This window comes from Rhineura floridana, chromosome 10 (genome assembly GCF_030035675.1).
Source record: "Rhineura floridana isolate rRhiFlo1 chromosome 10, rRhiFlo1.hap2, whole genome shotgun sequence".
NCBI classification, from domain to species: Eukaryota; Metazoa; Chordata; class Lepidosauria; order Squamata; family Rhineuridae; genus Rhineura; species Rhineura floridana.
Genome location: NC_084489.1, coordinates 56,070,668 through 56,085,458, shown reverse-complemented (window position 1 = coordinate 56,085,458; position 14,791 = coordinate 56,070,668). Strand labels below are relative to the sequence as shown.

Genomic DNA, 14,791 nt, shown 5'->3' with positions numbered 1-14,791 from the left:
GAAAACAAACCATTTTAGCTACAACAGGCATATAAAATTTTTGACCAAAAAAGGAGTTAAGCAGTTGATTTTATCACCTAGGCACAGAGAACAAATACGTTTTGCTCTATTCAGTTCTTCTGATGATTGCATTTTTACTCTGATAAATACATTTTTGTTTAAGATACAGAAACAGGTTGTGGAATGGAGTTTATATATTGCACTATATTTTAGGGAGAACCTGCTGAGCCCACTTATTTTCACTGCCGTGCCATGCAGCATAAGGCTAACAGGCTTGGAGGAATCCTGAAGGAATTAGTTTAGCCCAGAGGGCATTCAAGAAGCCAAGAAGCCACTGAATGTCTCTACAGATTCACAAAGGTATACTTTCAAAGACTATCCAGTCAGGCTGGGAACCTGTAACAATTATATGTTTGGCATATACAGTCATTCAATTATGTCAGAAAAAATAAGATGATGAACAAAGGCTAAGATCATTATCTGACTCTTCTGTTGGATCTAAGGTTTCTAACAGAAAACGCCAACAGCTATTCAAAGCTTTACACTACAGCCTGGTAGAATTGCACCTTTTATCTCTTAACCCATCTGTATCAGCTCCTAGGCCTGCTACAGTTTATTAAGAATTTTGGCAGAATTTAAGCCATGTATCAAAAGACTAGACAGCTTTACTGATTTAAAGAGAGGTATAGCAATTTGAACTAACAACATGTCAATACATAGACTTAACACATGCCGTCAGCTCTTTTATATGCCTTACATTTCCTGCTCTTGTGAACAGGGAACAAATCAGAATAATTTTTTAAGTTAGAAATAACTCTAGAAAGGTAGGTCCCTCAGCAATTAAACAAGTGGCATTCCACATAATTAATGCACATCATTTGCAGGTGTGTGTTTCTGTCTGTAATGCACTTTCTTGGTCCTTTCCCCCTCACTCTCTGACACATTCCCTCATTCACACATAACATATGCCCATTTACACTACTACTTGTCAAAGACCCAGGGTCCAATCCCCTAAACCCAAGGGCAATTGACCCCAGCCAGGCACACCCCGTGCCTCCCTTACCAGGATTGCATTAGGCCAAACACCAACTCTGTAACAGGTAGACTGCCACCACCCCTTAACTTGGTTTCCCACTCTGAGTCAAGGGGAACTCCGGGTACCCATGGACTGGCAGAGATTCCCAAGAGCAAGGGCCAAACCGTACACTCACTGCTCTGGAGCCTCAACCCAGCACAATTCAGTAGTCAGTAGCTTAGTGGTCAAGGTACCGGTTTCAGAGTCACAGCGCCCAAGTAACACACACCAGTTAATATGAGGTAGTTTATTAGCTAAAATGTAAGTGCATAGAAAAAGAGCAGCATACAATTCCTTTAAGCCAAACATTCTTAAACAGAGTTAGGCATAGTCAACATCTATACAGAAATACAGTGAGAAAGTTCTACATAAAACAGACATAAAACAACAAAGTTTACCTAACCTAAGCTAAATATTCAGACAGAAAAGTATAAGAGCCAGTCTCCTTGGCTCTGTATACCAATAGACATCACACAGATAAGTCAAGATGGAATGGGGCCACTAGCTAAAGATTAGCCCCTCTTTTATGGGAATTTGCCCAGCAACAGCGAGAGGGCCAACTGGACAATCATGACACCTCTTGATGATAGAATAGTCCAGAAGTTCACTGCAAGGGCAGGCCTACTAATTTATGGCTATTCAGGCCACCTCCTGACCTTGGTACCAGGCAGTACAGATGATACAACCTTTTAGACCAACAAGCTGCAGCTGGACTTTATGAGATGCCCTAATTTTTCCCAGCTTAAAGCATCCCAGAAACCTATGCATGATATCCCCTACAATCCCTCCAGGCTAAACTATTTCACTTTGGCCAACCTTAGCTGCTCTTGACTCTACTCATACACAATGCTCATATACACTTCTCATGCATGCCATTAACTTATTATGCTCATACAATTATAGCTGGCAACACTTCAACAATGCAATTTCTTTCCTTTTCTGATGAACCCCTTCCAAACAACAACACATATTCTCCATCTGTCCAACTCCATAGGCATTGTGTGCTGACAGTTTTAAAACAACACACTTCTTAACGGTTAGGATGCTTATAAACATTGTTTACCACCTCATTTAATTGAAACCAGAGCTTTTACAGCCGACTGCAGCCTGTAGCTCTATTGAGAAATTAACCCCCATGCATTCAAAGAACACGTAGAGGGAGGAGCACTGGCCCTGCCCACATGCACTGGCTCCACACTAAACATTCCTTCCACCTCCAACTTCATACCTTCATACCAAGGCAGAAGGTCTGAAGAGGGAATCCATGCACATTCAGCTGAACACATGTAGGCTCCTCCACATAATCAGGAATCCTGTGTGATCAGGCTTCCAGATTGCATGGTAGTCTGTAAATCAGCTGAATGCATGTAAATTTCTCTTTTACACCTTCTGCCCAAGACACAATGGTCAGGAGTGGAGCTGACAGGGACATTGGAGGTAGGGTCAGTGCACAGAGCCAAAGATAAATAACTAGTTTGCCTTTTGCTCATAGAATCATAGAATAGTAGAGTTGGAAGTCCAACCCCCTGCTCAATGCAGGAATCCAAATCAAAGCATTCCCGACAGATGGCTGTCACAGCAGCGATAAAGACTGTTGCTCATTTTTGGCAGTATTTAGAGGGGATTACCATTGAATCTTGGTACTGGCAAGTTTGACATTTAGTGATATTGGAAAAGCTCACTCAGAGGGTCCAGTTGCTTAAGGGAGAAGTTCAACCAGACATGGTTTATGCTACATAGTCTACTTTTATTACATTTTAGACGGGACAAGAAGAGTTCAGAAAATTTCCTCCACAGTATGTACTTTTGTGTAACTGGTGGTAACACACATGTATCATTCCTCCAGTGGTTAATAAGAAAGAAGTTAATAAAAAAAAAGTTAATAGAGCATCTGTATGAGAAGTACTCAATCCAGTGGAAAGACCAGAAAAGTATAGTTGTTTTTGTTATATTTGGGTGGGTTTTTTTTTTACATTTTACTTCATATTATGCATGCTTATTGGCTTCCCAGATTGTTTGGACACTATAGTACTTAGTAATGTTTTAATGTCTTTCACTGAGCACTCAGGAAACTGGAAGGGGCACTCCAAAGTACTCCAACATTTCTTGAGTGCTTGGGGTGTACACTCCCCTTCCATAGGTTCCCAGGATGGTTTACCAAAAATTTTAAAATTATGATAAAACATTAAAGTGCCACAGTATAAAAAGCACTACAAAAGCAGTCAGCAGAAATAAAGACAAACACGAAGCGGCATAAAATCATTTTCAGAGGATTAAAGAATCTGAGAAAAATATAAATAAATCCTGGTGCCAAAATAACATTGAGGTATGGCCATACTACCCTGAACATGCCCGATCTCTTCTGATCTTGGAAGCTAAGCAGGGTCAGGCCTGGCTAGTACTTGGATGGGAGACCGCCTGGGAATACCAGATGCCGTAGGCTTAGAGGAAGACAATGGTAAACCACCTCTGAACACCTCTTACCATGAAAACCCTATGGGTATATCCAAAAAGATTCATAGGGTCGCCATAAGTCGTAATCGACTTGAAGGCATATAACAACAACAAAGGCACTAGGTGGGCCTCTTTGGGAGCATTCTACAGTTGAGGTGCCACCACCAAGTAGGCTCACTTCGTAGATATATGCCCATTCATTCAATAGACATATTAAGCCTTCATAATTCAAGCTCTTTGAGGTGGCAGAACATGCATTTGGCAGAGATGACCCATTGACTATCCCTCAACACAGATTTGTCTGTGCCACCCATGATTTAATATTAATACAGTACACAATATCACTGCTATATATAAAACATCATTCACCTAGGGAATGGATTAGGTGTATACACACACACACACACAAACATAATAAAGGACACAAGTGTATCAAAATATATTTAGTACAAAATAAATTGAAAATAATCATCAATATCAACTAACTACTGTACAGGCCAGCTACTGTAAAGTCCCTCTTAAATTTATCAGGTATTACATTGCATCTTTTCCTTTCTCTTTTTACAGGAACACCTATAGTCCAAAGTAGGACACTCAGATCGAGTAAGATTTTGATGCAATTGACCATGGCTTTTGATACACAGCTTTTGATACAAGTGATTATGGTATCCTTAAGTGCTAACTTGGTGAGATGGGTATCAGAGGGTTTTACAGTGCTTCTGATCCTATATATGTGTCAGTTTCCAGAAAATAGCACTGGGTGATTGTTTTTCGGCCCCCTGGCAGTTGTGCTGTGGGGTGCTGCAGGGTTCCATCTTGTCCCCAGTGCTGTTTATCATATATACCTTTATTGAGAAAAGGACAGGGGGAATGCGACCCTGTTATTCTTACTTGATCTCTCAGTGGCTTTTGATACCATTGACCATGGTATCCTTCTGGGCCAACTTGGTGAGATGGGTATTGGAGGCACTGTTTTACAGTGGTTCCGATCCTATCTCTTGGTTCACTCTCAGAGAATAGGATTGGGTGACTGTCTTTCAGCCCCCTTGTAGTTGTGCTGTGGGGTGCCGCAGGGTAATCTTGTCCCCCATGCTGTTTAACATCTATATGAAGCCCTTGGGAGCAGTCATCAGGAGCTTTGGGGTGAGGTGTCAGCAGTATGCATGATACCCAGCTCTATTTCTCCGTAACATCTGAATCAGGAGAGGCCATGCAAGCCCTGGACCACTGCCTGGACTCGGTGGTGGGCTGGATGAGGGCCAATAAACTGAGTCTGAATCCTAGCAAGACGGAGGCACTGTGGGTTGGTGGTTCCCGAGTTCAGATAATTGGTCAGTTGCCTGCTTTGGTTGGGGTCGTACTCCCTCTGAAAGAGCAGGTCTGTAGTCTGGGGGTGTTCCTGGATCCATCTTTGTCGCTAGACACCCAGGTGACCTCCGTGGCTAGTAGTGCCTTTTACCAGCTTCGGCTGGTAAGACAGCTGCAGCCGTTTCTGGACTGGGATAGCCTGACCACTGTTGTCCATGCAGTGGTAACCTCCAGGCTGGATTACTGTAATGCATGTGGGGCTGTCCTTGAGGTTGCTCTGGAAGCTGCAGCTGGTGCAAAATGCAGCAGCAAGACTGCTCACTGGGGCAGGATATTGCCAACATGTCACCCCGCTGCTGAAAGAATTGCACTGGCTGCCCATTTGCTACTGGGCCAAGTTCAAGGTTCTCGGTTTGGTGTACAAAGCCCTATACAGCTCAGGACCAGGATACCTGAAAGACCGTCTTACCCCTTATATACCCAATCGATCACTGCGCTCTGCAGGTGAGGGCCTCCTGCAGATACCATCTTAACAGGAGGTTCATTCTGCACAATATAGGAAACAGACCTTTAGTGTGGCAGCACCTACCCTGTGGTATTCCCTCCCCTTGAATATTAGGCAGGTACCATATCTGCTGTATTTTTGGTGCCTTTTGAAGACTTTGCTCTTTCAACAAGCCTTTTAAGTTGAGACCTATCCCAGTCTGCCTCTGTGTTAGAATTGCTTGTTAATATGTTTTTTAATAATGTTTTAACCCTTTTTTTAAAGATGTTTTTAAAGCTTTTTCTTTTTTTAAAAAAATGTTTTTAACATTGTTTTGTTTTAATGTATTTTAAGTTCTGTTTTTATGATGTCTTAAAGTGTTCTTAGCACTTCTGTTTGCGGCCCTGGGCTCCTGCTGGGATGAAGGGCGGGATATAAATAAAATAAATAAATATACAATGCTGAGATTTGGGACAAAGTGTTAGCAGTATGCTGATGATACACAGTTATTTTTCTCTGTAACATCTGAACTGGGAGAGGCCGTACAAGCCCTGGACCAGTGCATATACTCAGTGGTGGGCTGGATGTGGGCCAATAGACTGACTGAATCCTAACAAGATGGAGGCACTGTGGGTAGGTGGTTCCTGAGTCTGGATAATTGGTCAATTGCCTGCTTTGGATGGGGTCATACTCCCTCTCAAAGAGCAGGTTCATAGTCTGGGGGTGTTCCTGGATCCATCTTTGTCAGTAGAGGCCCAGGTGACCTCAGTGGCTAGGAATGTCTTTTACCAGCTTCAGCTGGTAAGACAGCTGTGGGTGTTTCTGGGCTGGAATAGCCTGACCACTGTTTTCCATGCACTGGTAGCCTCCAGGCTGGAATACTATGTGGGGCTGCCCTTGAGGTTAGTTCAGAAGCTGCACGTGGAGCAAAAGGCAGCGATGCAACTGCTCACTAGGGCAGGATATCATTACCCTGTTACCCTGCTGCTGAAAGAATTGCTTTGGCTTCCCATTAACTATTGAAAGATGGTCTTACCCCTTGTACACTCAGTCAGTCACTGCACTGTGCAGGTGAGGGCTTCCTGCAGATACCATCTTATCAGGAGGTCCATTCCGCACAACATAGGAAGCAAACCTTTAGTGTTGTAGCACCTACCCCTTGGAATTCCCTCCCCTTAAATTTTAGACAGTCACTGTCTACTGTAGACCTTTCTCTTTTACCAAGCCTTTTAAGTAGGGACCTTACCCCAGTCTGCATCTGTGCTGGAATTGCATTTTAATATGTTTTTTTATTATTTATTTATTTCCACCCTGGGCTCTTTCTGGGAGAAAGGGCAGGATAGACATGTAATTTGTTGTTGTTAATCATAACCATAATTATTTTAATAGGTTAAATTGTTTGTATTTAATAAGGTTCTTTTGCTGTTTTCTTGATAGAACTTGACTGACAGAAGAAACTCACTTAAGGTCGGCCAAACAGCCATTTTGCAGAAATTCCCATAAAGCGTACCTGGAGATACATGCAGTTTGTAACATATCAAAGTTTCATTACTTGTCAATAAACTCCACACATTCATGCAATTGTAGTGTGAAGCCAGTGGTTTCTTTTATCACTGTTGAAAATCTACAAAGAGTACCTTAGACGACTTAGCAATAGAAACTTTCCTCTGTGACTATAGGGGTTAGACAGTGAAACATCTTTGTAGGGGGGAAAGTAATCGCATTTCAGCTGACACTGTGGGAGCACATTAAATGCTAAGGGTATCAGGGAATAGCATAACCTTAAGAAATATTATTTGGATTTTTTCATACACATAAAAAGGGAGAAAAATAACTGACAGCTTGTATTTTTACTTTCATCTTTATATGTTGTTTCTTTATCTGGAGAAGCCCTGGTTACAAGGCTAAATGCAAGGGAAGTTCATTCTGTCCTGATGGATGGCCGTTTCATAACAGAACTAGTTCTAGGCCCTAAAATCAATACGAAGGCTACAATACAGTTTGGACAGCCTGTCTGCCCCATTGTAAACAATGATAATCCAAAAACACTAACGTCCAAGTAATTTCCATCATTCTTTTTCAAAAGTGAGTTCTGCCCATCACTGTCAGTGGGTTATCTTAAGGCAATGATTGAGTGGCCGATCTTGCTCTTTGCTTCAGAAATACAAGAAGATATTTTGCCTTCCTCTCTTTTTCAAGATTCACTTTAAAAGGGATTTGTAGGGGATGAGCACTATAAATAAACTGAAGAATCTAATTTCTTCAAATTGTTATAAACACTAAAACATTGTTAACAAAGAGCTTTAGGTTGCTTTTTTATAAGTCTGAGAACAGGGCTTACACTGACTTACTAGGAAAAAGAAACCAAATGGACAGTTATAAGATGGGGGATACTTGGCTCAGCAATACTACACGTGAAAAGGATCTTGGAATTGTTGTAGATCACAACCTGAATATGAGCCAACAGTGTGATGTGGCTGCAAAAAAGGAAAAAAATGCTGTTTTAGGCTGCATTAACAGAATTATAGTTTCCAAATTGTGTGAAGTACTAGTTTCCCTATATTTGGCTTCATCTTGAGTACTGCTTCCAGTTCTGGACACCGCACTTTAAGAAGAATGCAGACAAACTGGAATAGGTTCAGAGGAGGACAACAAGGATGATCAGGGACTGGAAACAAAGCCCTATGAGGAAATCCTGAAAGAACTGGGCATGTTTAGCCTTGAGAATAGAAGACTTAGGGGAAATATGATAGCACTCTTCAAGTACGTAGTTGTCACACAGAGGAGGGGCCAGGATTTCTTCTCGATCATCCCAGAGTGCAGGACATGGAATAATGAGCTCAAGTTGCAGGAAACCAGATTTCGACTGAACATCAGGGAAAAAATCCTGTTGAAGTGGTACGATAATGGAACCAGTTACCTAGGGAAGTGGTGAGTTCTCCAACGCTAAAGACATTCAAGAGGCAGCTAAACAGCCACCTGTTGGGTATGCTTTAATTTGGATTCCTGCATTCAGTAGGGGTTGGAGTCGATGGCCTTATAGGCCCCTTCCAACTCTACTATTTTGATTCTATGAGTCTTGACTGACTCACTCACAAGCAGGACCAGCAACAGAAGTAGGCATTGTTGGGCACTTGCTGAGACCCACATCCCATTAGGGGGGCTGTTTCCAACATGTGGAGTCCTCTAACCCATTATTCTGAGCATTGATGGCTGTTTGCCCATCCTCTCTAAGCCAGTGAGCAATAAAAGGAGCAAGGAGAAGGATCAGCAGCCTTTGTTCACGTTGTCCTCTTCTTCTTGGTGGATGTGGCCTAAAGCAGGAATTGGGTACCTGTGACCTTCCAGAAGTTGTTGGACTTCAATTCCCATCAGTCTCAGCCAGCATGGCCAATGGTCAAGGATGATGAGTGTTGTGGTCCAATTATTTGAAGGGCCATAGATTCCCCATTCTTGGCCTAATAAGAGAGGACATCAGGGACAACAGCAGTGAAGAGGTGGACTCACTCATGGAGGTGAACCATTAACAGCATCCCACCCAAGAGACCCTCAAACCTGGAACTATTTAGAGTCCTTCAGCAACTGACAGCTAAAATTTGGTACACATATACAATACCTATGCGTTGGAGATACCAAGGCTGCTAGAAAAGTATGAAAAGGGGTGAGCATTTTTCCAATTAACAGTCTAATTGCATTGTTTCCTTATAACAGCATAGACTACCAGTCAAGCCCTCATATGTGACTGAATGCAGGGGTGTGTGACCTCACATATATGTCAGCTAGGAATGTACCTAAGCTTGCAAGTGTACATACATATGTGTGTGTACATAAACATTTGATTATCTATATCTTGGTTTTTCAAATATTCAAATTAGCTTACAAGAAAGAATCAATATTAAATACATAAAATATCAAACATTTAAAAACCAATAGTAGTCCTTGAGCCATGTCACCAAAATAGGTGAATTACTACCAGACAGGATAGATAATATTCATAATTTTTTTTGGCCAGGTCTATAGCCCTAAGAGATGGAAAATAAGTGGTAGAGCCTGCAGCAATCACACAGTTTTGTGTGTAATCACAATTTATATAAATCTTATCTAGGTGAAGCCCTGCTGTGCTGCAAGGAAATGCAGTCAGCAGGGAACACAAGATTCAGGGTCAGGAATGGCCCTACAGGTAGAGTGAGGTCGCTGCCTCCGGTGGCAGATGCTGCCAGGGTTGGAAATGGTGCTGAAAAACAGAGCTGCATATTCCACACAGCCTGTCCTGTACTTCCTAAACTAGTCTGTTGTACTCAGATTTCATTACCAGGGTTGAAGTAACATTGAACAGCCATTCTAATCCACTTCCCTTGGTGGAATGGAGGGTGCCACCTTGTAATTTGCCTCAAGCAGTAAAATGTCTTGGGCCAGCACTGCTCAGGGTGCTTTGTATAGTCATCAACAGAAGTACGGGTGGCCATACAAAGCACTGACTCTTATGTTCCCTGTTGGTGATGCCTTAAGCAGGTCACTTTACCTTCCTACAAATCTTGCTTTCTTGGTAAGATTTATATAAAATGTGATTACATTGCATAAATTGCATATCATCACATCTGGCCCAATGCTTCATTTGGACACAAGGCACTGCCAAGCTTATGGTAGTGTACCCACTTCCAGTTCCTTATTAATTACTAAACAGATTAGCAATTATTGGCATAGTGGTCGCGTGCTGGATAGCATCTTGAGTCCAAACAAAGCCTTCGGTTTGGATGCAATGGTATATGCCAGGGGTGACCACTCCATGGCTCTCCAGATGCTGCTGAACTACAGCTCCCATCAGTCTCAGCCAACACAGCTCATGGTCAGGGATGATGGGAGCTGTAGTCCAGCAGCAACTGGAAAACCACAGAGTGGCCACCCCTGGTATATACCGTCTCACAGAGAAGACTCTCTTGAAAGTTTGGGTACACAATTGACTGAGAAAGTGAAGTCAGAGGAGTGATTGATTGGGGCTATAGAAAAGTTTAAAGCCATACAAGCCCAAGGGAAGACCCAATAACTGCTTCAAAATTATCCAAGAAGTCTAGGCCTTCTGCAACCATGTCGAAAGAGGAGGAAAACATTTTTAAAAACCAGGAAAAACAAGTAGGAAACAGTAAGGAAGGAGCTGTGATGGAGATGGAAGAATGGGGCAGCTTCAGAAGGCGTCTAGGGGGATGCATCAAAAGAGATAAAGGCCATTCTTTGCCCACTTGTGTTCTAAGGGGAAAATGGAAATGGACTGCCTTCAAGTTGATTCTGACTTATGGCGACCCTACGAACAGGGTTTTCATGGTAAGGGGTATTCAGAACTGATTGCTGAATATTACTGAATGCTACATAGTTGTGAATGGATTGAGAGTTATAAAATTAACCTATATCTCCAGTCATTTTAACCCTCGACTTTTAAGTTCTTTTTACTTCACTGCTATCTGGCTTACCAGAGGAAGTGTACAAATGAGATGAAGGTGTAAAACAAATATAATAAAAACTGGATTTTTTTTCCTTCCATGGAGCATGTTTAATATTCTTAACTTGTGTGTTTGAAGTGGGAAATTTTCAAAAGTTGGTCCTTTTATAGACTAAAGAATTATATGAAGTTTTATCCTTAGCATAATCAAGCTTTGGCAAATCCTCCATAGAAACTGAAGTGTTAATAACAGTAAACTTTCCTCTTCTCCCAGGCATTTTAGCATGTGCTTTTTAAATTGTTTTAAAAAATTTAAATTGTGTTTTAAATTGTTTTTAAAAGATGTGTTTTAAATTTGTATATTTGTTTTTAATGTTTTTAGTTACTGTAAACCGCCCAGAGAGCTTCAGCTATGCGGCGGTATACAAATACAATAAATAAATAAATTGAGCAAAGCTATTAGATACAGTCTCTAGTGTATTGAAATAAAGCAATGCATGCCTGTAAATTCAAGCAAACTCAAGGCAAACATTCCTATTACACATTTTGTTAAGAGAAGATAAAGAGCAGAGAATCAATAAATCACTGAAAAGATTATTATTTTGTACAAGCTGAAGGTCATTCTCACTAAAGCAAACAGAGCTTGTTAATTTAATCCAACATACTTGGCAGTGAAACTAAACAAGAATTTAATCAGCAGCAGAAGGTGGCAACATCTCTGAAAATTGAACTATCATTGTGGCAGACAGTAAACAGCATTACAGTACAAAAAGAGGAGAAGGGGGGGAATGGAAGAACAGAAAGAAAAGTGTTATTCATTAACTTCATCAAACATGTAATAAATGATTTAAAACAGTCACCAGGAAAAGTAATCACCAGGTATAAGCAGTCAGGCAGAAGCTTAGTTTAGCACTTAAAAAGAATTTCCAGAGGGGTAGTGTGTTAGGCTGCAGTCCTTCACACACTAGGACCACATTTACACCATACATTTATTCCACTGTTATTCCATTTTATTCCAAAGAATCCTGGGAAGCATAATTTGTGAAGGGTGCTGAGCATTTTTAGAAACCCCGTATTAGCCTCATACAGCTACAGTTCTCAGTTTTCTGGGAAGAGGGACCAACTGTTAAACCATTCAGTAAATTGTAGTTCTGTGAGAATAGGAGTCTCCTAACAACTCTCAATACCCTTCACTAACTACCCTTCCAAGGATTCTTTGGGAGACGCCATGACTGTTTAAAGTGGAATTATACGCCACTAGAGTGGCTGTATACTACAGTCAGCATGGATTTTTCGCATTCCGCAATGTTAAATTGAAAATACCTCCATGCCATTCTGATCCTTCCCATAATATCATTTCAAAACAAAACCTTACAAAACTTGCAGTCCTGAACTCAGAAACACTTGCTTAACAACCCTCTAAATCTTTATGGCAATACACAAAACAGTCAGAGAAAATCGAGAGTTTAAAGTGTAAAAAGAGGGAGAAAAAAGCCAGACCACTTTTGGATTTTTTTTCTGTCAGAGTTCTTATAATCTGTTGAAATTAATTAAAAATCAGCCATGTTCACAGAGTACCTGTAATCCTAATACTGACCTTGCCCCATATTCCGATTTTCATCTTCTGCAGTTTAAAAGTAAAAAAAAAAAATACCTGGCTGATTTTTAATTAATTTAAGAAATTTTGGCTTGAACCCAATGATAGTGTTGGGCATGCTCAGTAAGAACCAACTGTCAGTGTTCTAAAAGCCAGAATCCCAGCTGCTGGGCTTGCCTAATCAGGGGCCCACACCCACACTAGACTGATTTCATGTGAGATATTTATAGTTTTCCCCAGAGAATCCTGGGAAGTGTAGTTTGTGAAGGGTGCTAAGAGGAGGCTCCTATTCCCCTGACAGAGCTCCAGTGGCCAGAGTGGTTTAACAGCCAGCCGCTCTGATTGAAGCTCTGTGAGTGGAACAGGGCATCTCCTAGCAACACTCAGCATCCTTCACTAACTACACTTCCCAGGATTATTTGGGAGAAGGCAGTCTGGTGTGGATATGGCCAGGGACAGCTTTGGTTTAAATTTGGGTGGGAGGCTACGTGTGCCTCCTTGTAGAATAAAAAGGTGGGGGAAACCCTGAAAAAGAATGATACTGTTCACAGTGTTTTCCTTTTGGAAAGGAAAGGAGCTTCCCCTCTGCCCAGTGCCCACCCATCCAATCTCCTCCCCTCCCCCTCCCCTTCCCTCCCTGCCTTCCTCCTCCCCCCGCCCCTCCCCCAGGTCAGTTTTACCTATCCTAAGCATGATTGCACAGGACTAAATCCCACTGAACTCAAAAAGCATGCAAGTGATCAAACCTGCCCTCCCCTCCTCCTCCCTCCTATCCCCTCCCTCTTGCCCTTTCCTCTCCCTTCCCCTCCCCCATCCCCTCCCTCTCCCTCCTCCTCCCCCATGGTCAGTTTTACCTATCCTAGGACTACAACCTGGGAGACCAGGGTTCAAATCCCCACACAGCCATGAAGCTCACTGGGTGACCTTGGGCCAGTCACTGCCTCTCAGCCTCAGAGGAAGGCAATGGTAAACCACCTCTGAATACCGCTTACCATGAAAACCCTATTCATAGGGTCACCATAAGTCGGAATCAACTTGAAGGCAGTCCATTTCATTTTCAAGCATGATCGCACAGGAGTAAATCCCATTGAACTCAACAAGTATGCAAATTATCAAACCTGCCCTCCCGTCCTCCTCCCTCCCATCACCTCCCTTTTGCCCCTTCCCTCCCCTTTCTTTTCCCCTTCCCCTTCCAATTCCCTCCTTCCCCCTCCCACTTCTTCTGCTCCCCATATTCTTCCAAGCAACACAGGAAGTGCATTGGACTGTGAAAGACCAACCCAAATTGTGTTTGCATTTTGACAAATTTGTAGGGCAGTACAATATCTCAGAGAGGAGGTCAAGTCTCCTGCTCCCCTGGTGTATTCACTACAGCTGCCCAATTTCCCTGCTTTTTAAAGTTTGACAGAAATATCTGTGGGCTATAGGTACATTCTTAAACAGCAAGGTTTTTTGCCTATTAGTGAATCAATATATGATGTGAATGTGGCCTAAGGCTCTTCAGGCATTTCCTATCTGGGTTAAGTAAACACACAAGGGGAACCTCTGGATATGATTAAGGTAGCTTTATTTATTGATTTGATTTATATCCCGCCCTTCCTCCCAGCAGGAACTTTGTCCCCATCACCGTTCTCTGCAGGTTGGAGGATGTCTATCTGAAGAGAGAAGCCTCCTGTTACTTGTGGAGACTCCCCATGTGTTTCAGAACCCTGAGTTTAGAACCCTGAGTGGCAACAGAGGCCAGAGCTAGCATGCTCATCCCCACAGCCTCCCTCTCACATATTTACTTAATCCAGATAGTGAACCCAGTCAAGAGTGGGTGGGGAACCTGTCACATTTTGTTTGTGATGGATGGTAGACATACAGTTCTTCAATACTGCAGTGCCAGTCTGTTGCTGCAAAAAGATGCTGTGAGCCTGCCTGCAACACCCCAGCTTCTATCTGCTGCCATCCCTTATTTCCCGTAACTCTGGAAAGAGAGGGGCTTTAAAAGTTACAGATTCATTTTCAACCTGGGAAGGGAGCAACTATTTACTCCAGCAGTGGTATGTGGGGGAGGGGAGTGGCACTGCCACTCTCCAGAATGGGTTGGGGGTGAGGTTGGGTTGGCAGCAGCGGTCTCACAGTGCTTGTGCACCTATGGGCTGCCTCCACCTACCCGGACATCCCCTGACCTTGCTAACACCTCATCCCACCCCATCCCCACAAATAGGGATGGAAAGATCTGTCTGTTTCTCTTCTCTGCATTTCTCAATTTTCCAGCGTTAAATTCAGTTCTCTACATTTCTGCAGCAATCAGCAATTTTTTAAAAAATCCTCATGAAAATTCTCCACCATTTTAGTGCGAATTTCTCCAAACAAACACATTTTTGCAGGCAGTTTTGACAAAGGTACGCATTTTTGCAAGCCATTTCTCGTTTCATGCCTTCTTACATGTTA

The 14,791-nt window shown here is 42.4% G+C and overlaps 1 long non-coding RNA gene and 1 pseudogene across 1 annotated transcript; both read left to right on the top strand.

The window, feature by feature from the left end:
- Nucleotides 1-276: 276 nt before the first annotated feature.
- Nucleotides 277-6,846, top strand: LOC133365246 (uncharacterized). Its single transcript, XR_009758144.1, has 3 exons — nt 277-360; nt 4,097-4,132; nt 6,759-6,846. It is a non-coding gene; the product is annotated as an uncharacterized LOC133365246 (long non-coding RNA).
- Nucleotides 3,400-3,518, top strand: LOC133365737 (5S ribosomal RNA; annotated as a pseudogene).
- Nucleotides 6,847-14,791: the final 7,945 nt, after the last annotated feature.